Below are 12,427 nucleotides of genomic sequence, written 5' to 3'. Positions count from 1 at the left end.
CCGGTACGCCCGGGCACCGTGTGTGGCTGGAGGCAGATGGCACCAGGCTCTCAAGTGCAGACTCGGATGGGATTTGGGGCATCACAACTGGGACCCGCCTTTCTGGCCGTGGTGTGATGGGGGCCAACCGCGTGAGCGGCTGTGGACCCATGCCCAAAGTGCTGCCAGGACCCAGATGACGGGAACAGTCAGGAGGGAAGGGGGCCGTCGGGGCCTGGGACAACAAGCTGGGAAAAGGGATTTTGAGTCAGAAAATGTCTTAGTCATTTGACTGGAAGATGTGTGCCCTTGAGCCCATCACTCAGTATGTTTCTCCTCTGTTGCAGCGAGCACACCTGCTTCAGGGTCTCTGTGAGGGTGAGTGCGTGATGTGTGCAGACGGCATAAAGTTCGGGCGCCCACAATGCTCCCCTGGAGCCTGAACGTGCAGCTCAAGGGCTCACTCAGGTGACAACACGTGCAGGCAAACAGGGGTGCGGGGCAAGTTGTGAAGTGTCTCGCGGGATGCAAGGAAAGCCCCGTGTGCGAACTGCACCCCTCGGAGACCCCCCTTTGGGGGAAGAACAGAGAACGAGAGCCCGCAGCCCTGCCCCTGACGCACCTCTGCGTTTCCAGGCGTGGAGCCGTGGTGCAGGCCAGCACGTGGGCCCGAGCCCGCCGCGCCCTGGGTCGACCCCTCTGGCTTGAAGTGAGCGCTGGGGCAGCGTCCCCAGAGTTCTTCCCAGGCGGCCCCAGGTTGGAGGCTAATTCTAGTAATGACCCTGAAAAGGATGAGGGAGTTCAGCCCCGATGGAAGCCTGACGCCCGACACAGAGCTGCGAGCCATGGGGAGGGACTGAAGAAGAGAAAATGATGCAAAACCCCCACTTATTGTTAATTTCTAATTCCGGCCCCAAACCAGTGCGCATTGGGAACGCAGGCCCCCTGGGAGGGAAGAAGCTGTTTTCCTCGGTGTTAACTTCACCTTCACCTGCCCGAGGAGGCTCCCGAGGGCTTATTCCTGGGCTCGGCCCGGAAGGGGGTCACCACCACGGTCTCGGGCGAGTGCCGGCACCAGACAGCACAGCGAGGGGTCACTGCCGTGGTGAACGGAGACGCGGTGAGGAGCAGAGAGGCGTGTTCTGAAGCTTCCTCCCAGCGGGTGTTAATCGTGCCGACTTCTGAGAGGTAGCAGACGTCTGGTTCCGCGGGCTTTCTTCCCCAGGCCTGGCTAGGGTCAGAGAGCACGTCTGAAGAATCCCAGAATAATTCGCATTGCCGAGGGCCCCAGGCAATGCGCCAGCGGCTGGCCGAACACATCTTAGGAGACACCCATGTGATCCCGCCAAGCCCAACGGACCCCAAGCCCGGAGACGAGGTGAACAAAGCCCTTGCTGGCCAGACGGCCTGCAGGGTGGAGCGACCCCACGTGGGGTCAGAGGACGGGCGGACCAGCACGTCCGAGTGGGCACGGAAGGCTCCTTCGTGCATGCTGCCCTTCGTCGCGGGAGATGACGAGACTCTCGGCGGCAGGCTCCCCCCACTCGGCGGGGACGAGGCTCGAAGTCGCCCAGGGCACTTGCGTGTCATAGTGCAGACATCAGGAAGACGGATGAGGGCGAGACACAACACGGACCACCCAGCTCAGCGTGTGCAGGTCAGACTCTCGCTGGGGACTTGAGCCCTGAGTCAGCTCTGGGTCAGCACCTGCTCGTCGGGACACGCCGGGCGACTTTTCCGCAGGTCACCCCTGCGCCCCAGGCTTGCGTATCCGCGCACGTGTGTGTGCACGTTCGTACACATGCGTGTGTGTGCACTGGAGGCTTGTACATCTACCTGTATCTGTCTACGGCTCCTCCTGCCCCATGATTACACTTGAGATTTTAGAGGCTTGAGACACGTTTTCTAAGTCTGAGCAGACCCAGGTCACTCCAAATGCCCAGCCGCGTCTCCTGACTCAGGAGGGTACATGCTTCCCCACGAGTGCAGACGGGCCCGAGGACAGCCGGCCAAGCGTGGGTGCTGGCGTGCTGGGCGACCCACCGCAGGCTGGAGGCAAATGCAAACAGTGTCGGGGGGGGGGTGGGCACACAGTGTTCTGGGAACAAGTGTACGCCAAAACGGGGCACAGGAGAGCATCGCAGAGAAACTGAGGCCGGAGCAAGAGAAAGGTCACCTTCCCAACAGGTAAATACGACACTCAGGGCAGCAAGGGCTTCTGAGAACACACCCAGATAAGCCGGTATCTCCTGTGCACAGACACACGTGTCCATGCACGTACTCACGTGTACACGCGTGTGCACACGCGACCCGGGGCCCAGAGAGACAGGGCCCGGACAGCAGCCCGTACCCCACTTCACACGTTCTGCCCGTGAGGATGTCTCATAACGAGCATGTGTGACTCACAACCAAAAGGCATTCACTTTGGCATCTGGAGAGAGGAGTGGGTCGAGCAGGAGGGTGCCGGGGGTGCGGGCCCCCAAGGCCCCTGACGGACAACGTGACGTTAGTATCACGCGCCTTAGGCATTGATGCCTTGTGACCCAATTCAAAGTTTTTCAAGCATTTGTGTACAAAGATGCTATGTCAGTGGTACTTAGAATATGGACAAGCTAGAAACAATCCACGGGGCCGACCGCAGGACACACGGACAGGTTCCGAGAGATCCGTGCAAAACGTGCTCAACAGAACAAGTGTGCAGGTGACACTGTGTGCGCTGCTGGTAGGTGGGGTGATTGATTCTGCGCACAGACACCGAGCGACAGGGGAAACGTCCTTGTCAACCCGGAGCCACTGCCTGCGGAGAGCGGAAACCACACAGGGGTTTCAAACGTATGCTTCTCTTTACTCTCTGTCTCCGACGTGGGCTTGTTTCGAAAGGAGGGAAAAGCAGAAACAGGTATTTTAACATCGTATTCGTTGCATCTGGAAACACGACAAACTGTACGAGTTCCTGGGGCCCAGTGCCGGCTCCTTGCCTTTGCTGGGAAACGGTCCCCTCACAGTTCCCAGAAAAGAGCGTCAGCCCAGACATGACCCACGCGCCGGGCCCACCGGGAAGGGTGGCCCTGTCCTTAGGCTCCTGCCAGATCCGGCGACGTGGCCTGTGCGGGACCAGGGTCCGTCCACAGCTCTGGGTCAGACCGTAGCGCCCATGCCGCCCGAGACGGGTGCGTCTCAGCCCCAACCCCGGCCGGCGGGAGGGCCCCTCGGGAGCCGCCGACGTCGCGGGCTGCTTGGAAAAACAACGTGTCACGACTGCCAGAGGGCAAGAGTCCCCTCGTGTCTCCTCAGCGCTGCCCACCGGCTCCTACACCTGCACCTCCTCCAGGCCCTAGAATTTTTCTATTTCTAAAGCGTTGCCTCCGGAGGAAGCCAGCGAAACACGTTTCTCATCTTCCCTCATCTAAATGATGTCTTTGTCTTCTTCGGTGGAAAAATTGCAGGGGAATTTATTCACAGCCAGAAACTGTCCTTTTCTGGAAGGAAACACAGAGCCGAGCGAGCGCGAGCTCAGAGAGACGCCAGAAGTCGGGGTGCCGCCTGTTCCTGCCACCACGGTCGAGCCTCACAGACGCCAAGTTTCCCTCCTGTGACCGAACAGCCACGCGACACAACAAGCACTGATTTTTCATGCATTTTATTTTACCAAACATTAATTGCTATGATGTGAAATAAAACTCGTCATGCGGCTTACCTTCCCGTTAATGTGCACACGAAGACGCCTCCTCCACGCCCCCCAAGAAGAGAGAAGGGGAACAGGAAGGGAACCCTTTTCCTGGCTTTACCAGACACGGGCTCCCCTGTCCGCTCTGGGGGGTGATCAGAAACCCCGCTGGGCTGCACCCGCGACTCCGCCCGGCGGGACCCCCGAGCCTGACCGCGAGCGGAGGAAGCAAGACTGTGTGGGGAGCCTGCCAGGCGCCCCTCAGCGAGGGCGGGGCCCGACCCCAGTGCTGGTCCCAGCCCCTTGTGCTCCGGGACCCATGCCAGCCTGGGCTACCCAACTGGGAGCTTTCGGAAATTTCTACAGCTAAGCGCAGAGACAGACTTGGGCGCCTCAAGGCACACACGGTCAGGGGACTGTCCTTATTTTGAACCCACAGTAAGAAATACATTGTATATTGTCCACACACACAAAACCGCACCTGTGAGATACCAAATTCTGATACCTGCTCTTCTCTATCTTGTTACAGAAGGGCCAGTCACAACCCACAAACGAGCATTTCCAGCCTTCCAAATGATGAGAACTACCCAGAATTCGTGTTGGGAATCTGAATCCCCGGGCCCCACCTGACCCACCAGACCGGACCGAGAGAGGTGTCCTGGGGGCAGGCGTCCACCCAATGCACCGATTTCACGCCCCTCCAGGGCCCAGGGCGTGTGTGGGGACAGCCAGCCAGGGGCACAGAAGGTCCTGGAAGCCACACCGGTGGGCGGCAGACGCTCTGTGCACCCAGCCCTCCCCGGGTGCACTGGGGCCAGGCGGGTGCAGGTCAGAGCCCAGTCAGGAACGTGACCGCCGCACAGGCTCTCCCACGGGCGCTAAGCCTTTACAGAAATAAATCTGCCTCTTCAGGGTACGTTGTGTAAAAAGTGCTGACATTCAGATGAGACTGAGGGTTTCTGAGGCTCCGCTGGGCCCGTAATTCTCGCCTTTGATTTTCGTGTGCCCAACACACTCCAGCCTAATCCGAGATTTAAACTTCATGGTTCAAATATCTGAGAAGGTTAAACATATCCAGGAATTTCCCTAAATTCTGGGAACTGCCACCCAGGGCTCTGACCACGCCAGCTTGTCCACGGGAGGCCGAGCCGAGGGCCGGGACAGAGCCGCTGTGGCCTGTGGCACGGTGCCTGGGGGCCGATGGGAGACACTGCTGGGTCTACAGGCGCCGTGAAGTCCCCGCCCCGTGCTGGGCAGGAGCGGCTGAGGGGCACTGAGCCTGGCCCCTCAGGGGCACCCCTGGGAGCTGGCACCCGCATTTCTGTGAATTCTCTCTCTCTCTGTCTTACCTTCCCTAATTGAACAGAGCAACGAAAAGGTCTTCTGTGCTATTTAAACATACTTCAATTAGCCTTTTCCTAAGCATGAAATCAATAAAATACTGGTGTTTCCATTTTGAGTGAATATATTACTAACTTCCTTTTTCAGGATGCATGTTTCTCCTCCAAACATCAGAAAGCTAAGACACGGCTCGTCCCAGCCCTGTCATCTGTTGCGGGAGGAATCAGAAAACACAAGCAGTCGACGACAGACTGACTGACATCTCCCGTCCCACGAGGCCCAGGACCTTTGCGCTGGCCCTCCCAGGAACGTGCACCCTTAGCCGTTGGGGGGTCTTCACAATAGGAGCCAGTAAGCAGTCTGTGCACTGCCATCAGTCTGGCTTCACCTGTCGCAAGAAGAGGCCGAAGCAGCCCGTTCACAGGGTTCCTTCAGGAATTCTGTGACTGCGGGTCGACCCAACTCGGCCTTCCCCCGGTGATGTCTTTACACTTGGCATGCGGTCCTCTTGCTTCTCAAAGTGGTTTCTGACTTAAGTTTGCTCTTACGAACGAACCTGCCTGTTAAGTGGAGCCCAGCAAAGACTGCAGGTGCCCCTAGGCGAGACGCCGAGCCAGGAGCTGGCCTCAGAGCCCAGGGACAGGAAGCGCTGGATGGCTATCTCTTTAACCTCACGGTGGCCCTGCGTGCCTCTCCAGCTTGGAAGCGCCCACTAAGCTCACGAAGAGGCTGCGTGGGGTCCGGGAGCCTGGCTGCAGCCCTGACCAGTTCCAGGGCCATCCTCCGCACGGTGGGAGAGCCGGGTGCCAGGAGCTGGCCCTCACCTGGCTCCCTTCACCGTGTCACTGTCCTCAGACACGGCCCGCCCAGGCTCCCTGGTGCCGCCCTTACTCGGTCGGACCGCGAGCGGGCCCTCAGGCAGCGGGGGCTCCCCGGCTTCGGCCCTAAAATACCCCTGTTCCTCACGCAATTGCCCGGCCGTGCACAGGTGCTCAGGTATTATGACACGCACGGCCACGCGTCTTGGACGCCCCCACCCCCCGCCCCCATCTCATCTGGAAAAGCCCACCTTCCCCATCTCTCACATCCTCTGCGGCCTCCTGATCCCCCAGCACCTCCCCCCCCACGGTGCTGCCCCCCCCCCCCCCGGCTCCCACCCCCACACATCCACACTTGCTGCAGAAGCGGAGAACTCCCTCCCACTGCAAACACTCCTCAGCTAGTCCTGCCCTCCTGGCGCCTGAATGAGAGACGCTGCAGCCGGAACCGTGGGACAGGAGGAGGGAGAGGCTGCCGAGCCCTGGGCTGCCAAGTCCTCCCCAGACACTCAGACCCCACCCGCTCGTGCCAGGGCAAACCCCAACGCCTTACCATTTCCCATCAGCCTGTGTGTTCCACACGACCTACTAATTACAGCACATACACCTGTAATTATGACAACGCAGCTCCCAGCCACACACGGGGTAGGAACTCTTAATTGCAACTCCAACAATTAATCAAGCAGCACATATTTTCTGAGCATCTGGCATGCGCAGGACTCGGTGCCAGGCATAGAAAAGGAACGCCTCACAGCCTCCCCGCTTCGGAGCCAGCTAAGAACACACTTCCCTCCTTTTCTCCCCATGCCTACAGAAACACCCATTTTTTCTTGAATTATGGAAATCTCAAGGTATAAAAAAAACTTTTGCAAAGTGGAATATATAAATTGTAAGAGGAAAGAGATCAGAACGCTATTTGGCACTGGCCTTGGAAAGAATCTCGAAGTTGATTTCTTAACCTGTCTCCAGTTAAGATACAAATATGTCTTTTCTTAGCCACAGCGTGTGATTCTTAGTATGTGTGTGGCCGGTGCACACCAGGGAGCCACAGCTAAGTGGATGTCACCCCCCAGCCGCAACGCGCCCTCCCCACCATTCCCAGTTCAAGAGAACCCAGAGCAGGGCACCTGGCTGGCCCAATCGGTCACGCGCCTGACTCTTGGCTGCGGCTCAGGTCACGATCTCCCGGTTTGTGAGTTCGAACCCCGTGTTGGGCTCTGCGCCGACGGCACAGAGCCTGCTTGGGTTCCCTCTCTGCCTAGTCTGCCCCTCCCCTGATAGTGCACGTGCTCTCCCAAAATAAATAAACAAACTTAAATAAAAAAGAGGAAAAAAAAAAAAAAAAGAGGAAAAAACCCAGAGCAGTCCCATCCCATTCACTAACTGGGACTGTCAGGGACAGGGAGCCCCGGGAGGACAGCAGCACCCACTGCACAACCCCAGAGACGGTGCCGGCCGACGGGCCACGCTGCGGCCGAAGCGCGTCTGGGCTTTGCGGGCTCCATCCTGGCATCTCGGCAGAAACAGAACCATCTCATGACTCCCTCCACTGGGTTTTCCTTCCGGGTAGACAGGATGACCTGGGAGCGCTCCCCTAACTGACCTCAGCAGCCGCCCCGTCCCCTCCCCGGACAGGGCTGGGAAGTGAACCAATGCTGAACCACGGAGGTCGGTCGTTCTGTGACGCTTCAACAGAGTCAAGTCCATTTTACAGCCACTACTTGGCCCAAACGCCGACCTTGAGCACACACTTGAGGAAACCATGGGTCTTTGCAGCCCAGGGAAGAGGGAGGAGAAAGGGAGGCCTGGGACCGGGAACGGACTTTCAAGGGATTCTAAAGACCACGTAGAATTCACTGGAGTCCACCACGCGCCTGGGCTGGGGTTTCAGTCTGGGTGACAAAGGGAGTAACCTCCCGGGACCGTGGCCCTGTTCAGGGGCCGGAAACCTCTGGAACAGGGCAGGCTGGAAGAACTCCACCGTGACCCCCAAACCGCCGGGACACAAGCACACGCAGGCGCCTGCAACCCTCTCAGCACCGCGCCCCTCGCCCCTCCCCAGCCCCCGCCGACTGACCCAGGGCCGCTCCCGGCGCGCCCCCACGGACCCCGCGCCCCAGCCGCTGATCCGGGCTCCTCGGGCAAGTGCGGGCGCCCCCTCGGCCCGGCTCGGGCAACTGAGTTTGCAGAATTTTCGGCTGCCCGAGCCGGGGCACCCTGGGGACCCCCGTTCGGATCCGCGCCGGGGCTGCGGCTGGAGAAGGCAGGGCCGTGCGTGCGCGCGTGAAAGGTGTGTGAGTGTGAGGCGCGCGTGTGAGGCGTGCAGGGGTGGGTACGAGGGGCAGCAGGAAGGGGCGAGGAAGGGCCCCCACGAGCCCCGCGCTCGCCTGCGTCCCGACTCGGGCAGCAGGAGCCGGGGGCGCCCAACCAGCAGGCGGGGGCGGGCGCAGGGGGAGCCCCGGCCACCACCCCTCCGGGCACCGCCTGCCCCCCCTCCCCGCCCCGGGCTCCCGCGGACCCGACGCGGACGGAAGGGGCTCCGGCCGCGGCCGCCCAGACCCCCGCGGAAGTGCCCAGGGCGCCCGGAGTCGGCCCCGCCGGCCGGCGGGGGGAGGAAGGACTCGGGTCGCGGCCGGGGGCTGGGGGCGGCGCCCGGCACAGCCCCTCCCCGGCTTCGGGGGTCCCTGGGCGCGGGGAGGGCTCTCCAGACGCGCCCCCCCTCCCGGATCTCCGTCGCCCCCGACCACGCGGCGCAACCCAGTAGCAACTGCGCGCGCGGGACCAGCGCCTGCGCTCCCCCCCCTCCGCGTCCCCTCTGGCCGCGGACCCTCCGTGTGGACACCACCCCCGTCCCCACTCCGCCCCGAGAGGCTCCCGTGTGGACCTCTCCTCCGCGCCGCGCCCCCGCCCAGAACACTCCCGCGTAGACCCTCCGCGTCCCCACGACCCCCCCCCCCCGCCCCGGCTGTGGGTTCCCTGCGTGTTCCCGGCCCCGCCGCGCGCGCAACTTTACCTCGGGGCCGGGACCCCGCGGGCCGCCGCTCCGCTCGTCCGGCCGTGGCCTCCTCGGGGCGGAGCGCGGCGTCTCCGGAGCCCGCAGCCCGCGGAGTCCGGCACCGCCCCGCGCGCCGCCCCCGGCCCGGCTCGGGCCCCGGCGATCCGCCCCGCGGCGGTGGCGCGGCGCCCCCTCGCGCCCGGCCGCAGGTCCCCAGGGCCGGGTCCGCTCTCAGCGGGCGCTCGGGGACACGCGAGGCCCGACCCCGCGCCGCGCGCGCCCCACGCGCTCACACTCGCTCGCACACACTCGCGCTCACACACACGCACACAACGTGGCGCCCCTCCAAACCACACCCGCAGCAACCCTGTGGTAGAGGGGAGACCCCGGGCCGTCCTCGTGGGCGCGGCCCCGGGAACCCTCCGGAAGGCCGCTCGGGTCTGGAGACGGCGGGTCCCGCGCCAAGAGGGCCTGCCGTCTGGGCCAGCATCCCAGCTGCGTCCCTGTCATGAACTTGGGTGACCCACGCGGCCTCGGGTGAGGACTCGTTTCCTGGTTTCCATTGCCGGGGAGGAGGCGCTCCCCCCAGCCTGAGCCTGAACACGGAGACCTTGGAAAGAGGGTTCTTCTCCGTAGAAACCCTGGTTGACTCTCAGAGCAGGAGAGGCCTGGCCAGCGGCCCTGGAAGGCCACCCTTCCCTCGGGACGCCACGACTTGTCACTTGCCATGGCTTGTCCTCGTCGCCTCTCCTAGCAGTCTTCCCCAGAGCCAGCAGAACTCTGCCTCTCCGGAGCAGGTACCCAGCTGCCCTGCAGGGGCCTCCGGGAACCACAGCACATAAGCCTCCACCCGAGAACACGCACTGAAGGACCAGTAGGCAAACAGATAACTCATGGAAAGTTCTCGTGTGCCTGGCACTCAGCTGGTAGTTTTATTTACACAGGTAAGGATGTGGGTGGGTTTGTATGACTTCTCGGGCTGAACGTTATTCAGTCCCTTGCAGTTCCTCCCGGAGGAATTTTCCAGACCCAGCTGCACCCTGGCTGCCTCCTGCAGACCCTGAAGCTTTTAGCGAGTGTCTGGGTTTCCGTGACTGTGCAGAGTGGGACTGGCCCGTCACCTCCCTTTTCCAGACGCGAGACCCCTGTTCATCTGGGCTTTTCTGACGCTGCATCAGTTTCGGTCAACCTTGGCTTTTTAGTCAACAAAAATCTCTACAGCTGGTTGTTTTTTTATTTGTCCTGATCCATAATTTGCAGTCCTCTGATTCTTGGCAATGAAGAGTCTCAGAAAACCTAATCCTGTCGTGCAACGTCTTGCTGCTTCCTCACCCCGAGCCGTAGGCAAATCCACAAGGCCGGGGCACGGATACAGTCACTGCTGTCGAAGGCAGGCCGTGCCGGAGGTCCCGGAGGGCTCACGGAGCTCTGCCTGGGAACTGGTGCTGGCCGGCGATCAACTCACCGGGCCTGACCGCTGGGCCGGCCGCAATCTATCTCCCGCCTGGACTGTTCCAGCAACTCGCATCTCCCATTTTGTTTGGCGTGCATCAGCGGAGACATTCCGGAAAGCCTTTCAGAAACGCGATGTAACTAAGCAGGCATCCGGTGGGCTCAGGGCCGCTGTGCATGTACCTCCGTTTACCTCTTACTCCACGTTCCCTTTGTTGTGTGTCTTTTTTCATGCCAGGCTGGTCTGTAATTTCCCTCCTATGTGTCTCCTTCTCTCCTATTATTTGTCTTGCCTTGTTTCCCAACCCCCCAGTGTTTCGTCTGTGTTTCGATTGTTGTCGAAGTCACAGCTGGGCAGCGTCAGTAAAGGGCTGACGCTGGGGGCACTGGACCCTCTGGCAGCCACACGTCTGGGGGGGGAGGGGTGCTGTGTGGCTGGTTCACGAGGACAGAAGCCCGGGGCGGGGCTGCCAGAGATGGTGTGCACCCCCCCCAGGAGGCTCCCGGTTGCTTTTGCTAGGTAACATTACACTCCTGTCCTGGTTTACGCATTTGCACTTTTGTATAGCTTCGGTTTTCTGGAAGGAGCAAACATTTACAATAGGTAAATAACGTGCTCGTTGTAGAACATCAGTAAACTCTCTGTGAAAAATCCAAAGGAGAAAAGAAGAACCCCCCTGCTTTCCCATCCCCATCGCTCAGAAATCATTACTGCCCCTCTTTTGGTCCCTAATTTTTGTGCCAAAACATTTTGTCCTTTTTTAAAGTAACAATATATTTTTGGTTGTTTATATACAAAAATAGCACCATAATGTATGTCACATTTTCACCACTTAACGAGAAATGAACATCTTTGATGTTTTCCAGGCTCCAGCGTCATTCTGAATGATGGCGTAGAACTCCGTCCTGCGGCTGGCACCATGCTGTAAGTGAGACTCCATTATCTGGCTATTATATTGTCTTGAATTTTTCCCTATTATAAAATACTCTGCCATAAGCAGCTTAGGAGGCGTATCTTGACCCACTTGCCTACAGCAACACAGTGGTGAGTGACACTGGCCGCCGTGCTCTTAGGTCCTTGTGTGAGTGTAGCTGAAAATTCATTTCCCTGAACAGAGTTTGTGTGTGCCTTCACTCACCTCTGTGAAGCCCGGAAGCCCGAGTGTGAGCTCAGCGGACGTCTCCCGAGTGTGCGGCTGAGGAGGCGAGTAACACGTCTAATCTCTCGCTTCACTAATATTTTCCAAAGTAGTCGGTTTTTCTAGATATTTCTAAGTTTCATGACTTTTCATTCCTTGGATGCTTTTCAAACCAAGAGATGATACATTCCTTCTTTTTTTTTTTTTGGTCACAGCTGCCTTGCGGTAGGTAGAATTCAGACCCCAGACAATTCGCCCATTGAAAGTGTGCCATTCAGTGGTTTTTAGGATGTTCACAGAGGCGTGCGGCCACTGGCACGTTCGGTTCAGGACATTTTACTGCCTTGCCTCCCCGGCCCGGTGGCCCTTGGGGCGCGGGCAGCGGAGGCTGGAGCTGGGCTGGGTTCCCACGACGTCCGGTGCACCCCGGCACCCCGCGCCGGCAGACGCGTGTGTTCTCCTGCTGACCCGCTGGCTCTCGGTTCTTGTTTTGTGCCGTCACGACAGAGGGGACCGTCTCTGCCGCCCTCCCTCTCCGCAGCCGTCTCTGCGGCCACGGGCTCTTCCTCGAGCCACCACCTCCTCCACGGCGCCTCTCCCGGCTTCGCTCGGCTGCCACTGCCAACGCTTCTCTTTCCGCATCTCTGCTCTCAGATCTTTCTCTCGAGGGTTCGCAGTGCTTATTCTCCCGGTCGCGTTGCCGTGGCCCCAAATGCCTGGAGATCGGCGTCCCTCCCGCGGGCCTCTCTTAGCTCGCACGGCTTTGTCGTCCCGCTTTTGATGGATCAAGCAGTCCCGTCCGTCAGTCACCGGGAGCGCCCCCTCCCTTTGAGCTCGCTCGGCTTTCCTCCTTTGTCCGCTCCTTTTGATCCCAATCCCCTAGCTCTGTTCCCGCACCTTAACCCGAGCTCCGACTGGGAAGCCGTCTGCTGGGATGCGAGGTTCCCGACGCAGCAGAGGCGCCCCGGGAATAGAGCGCTGCTCCAGGCGGAAGGCGTGGGCAGGCTTCCATTTTGTTACTCAGTCCGCACGGGTC

General features: G+C 60.2%; 1 protein-coding gene across 2 annotated transcripts in view; it reads right to left on the bottom strand.

The window, feature by feature from the left end:
- KCNG2 (potassium voltage-gated channel modifier subfamily G member 2) overlaps window positions 1–11,592 on the bottom strand; it is a 79,375-nt gene extending 67,783 nt beyond the window's left edge. Inside the window, exons 1-2 of one of the 2 annotated variants that reach the window (XM_045458059.1) lie at window positions 11,392–11,592; window positions 8,819–10,830 (exon numbers count right to left, since the gene is read on the bottom strand). The gene's annotated coding sequence lies outside the window, so the exon portion shown is untranslated. The remainder of the gene's footprint in view (window positions 1–8,818; window positions 10,831–11,391) is intronic. The other variant, XM_045458060.1, reaches the window with a different exon arrangement.
- Window positions 11,593–12,427: the final 835 nt, after the last annotated feature.

The sequence above is a fragment of the Leopardus geoffroyi genome, chromosome D3 (genome assembly GCF_018350155.1).
Source record: "Leopardus geoffroyi isolate Oge1 chromosome D3, O.geoffroyi_Oge1_pat1.0, whole genome shotgun sequence".
Classification (NCBI taxonomy): domain Eukaryota; kingdom Metazoa; phylum Chordata; class Mammalia; order Carnivora; family Felidae; genus Leopardus; species Leopardus geoffroyi.
The sequence above is the reverse complement of the archived record's forward strand: the minus strand, read 5'-3'. Positions and strand labels throughout refer to the sequence as shown.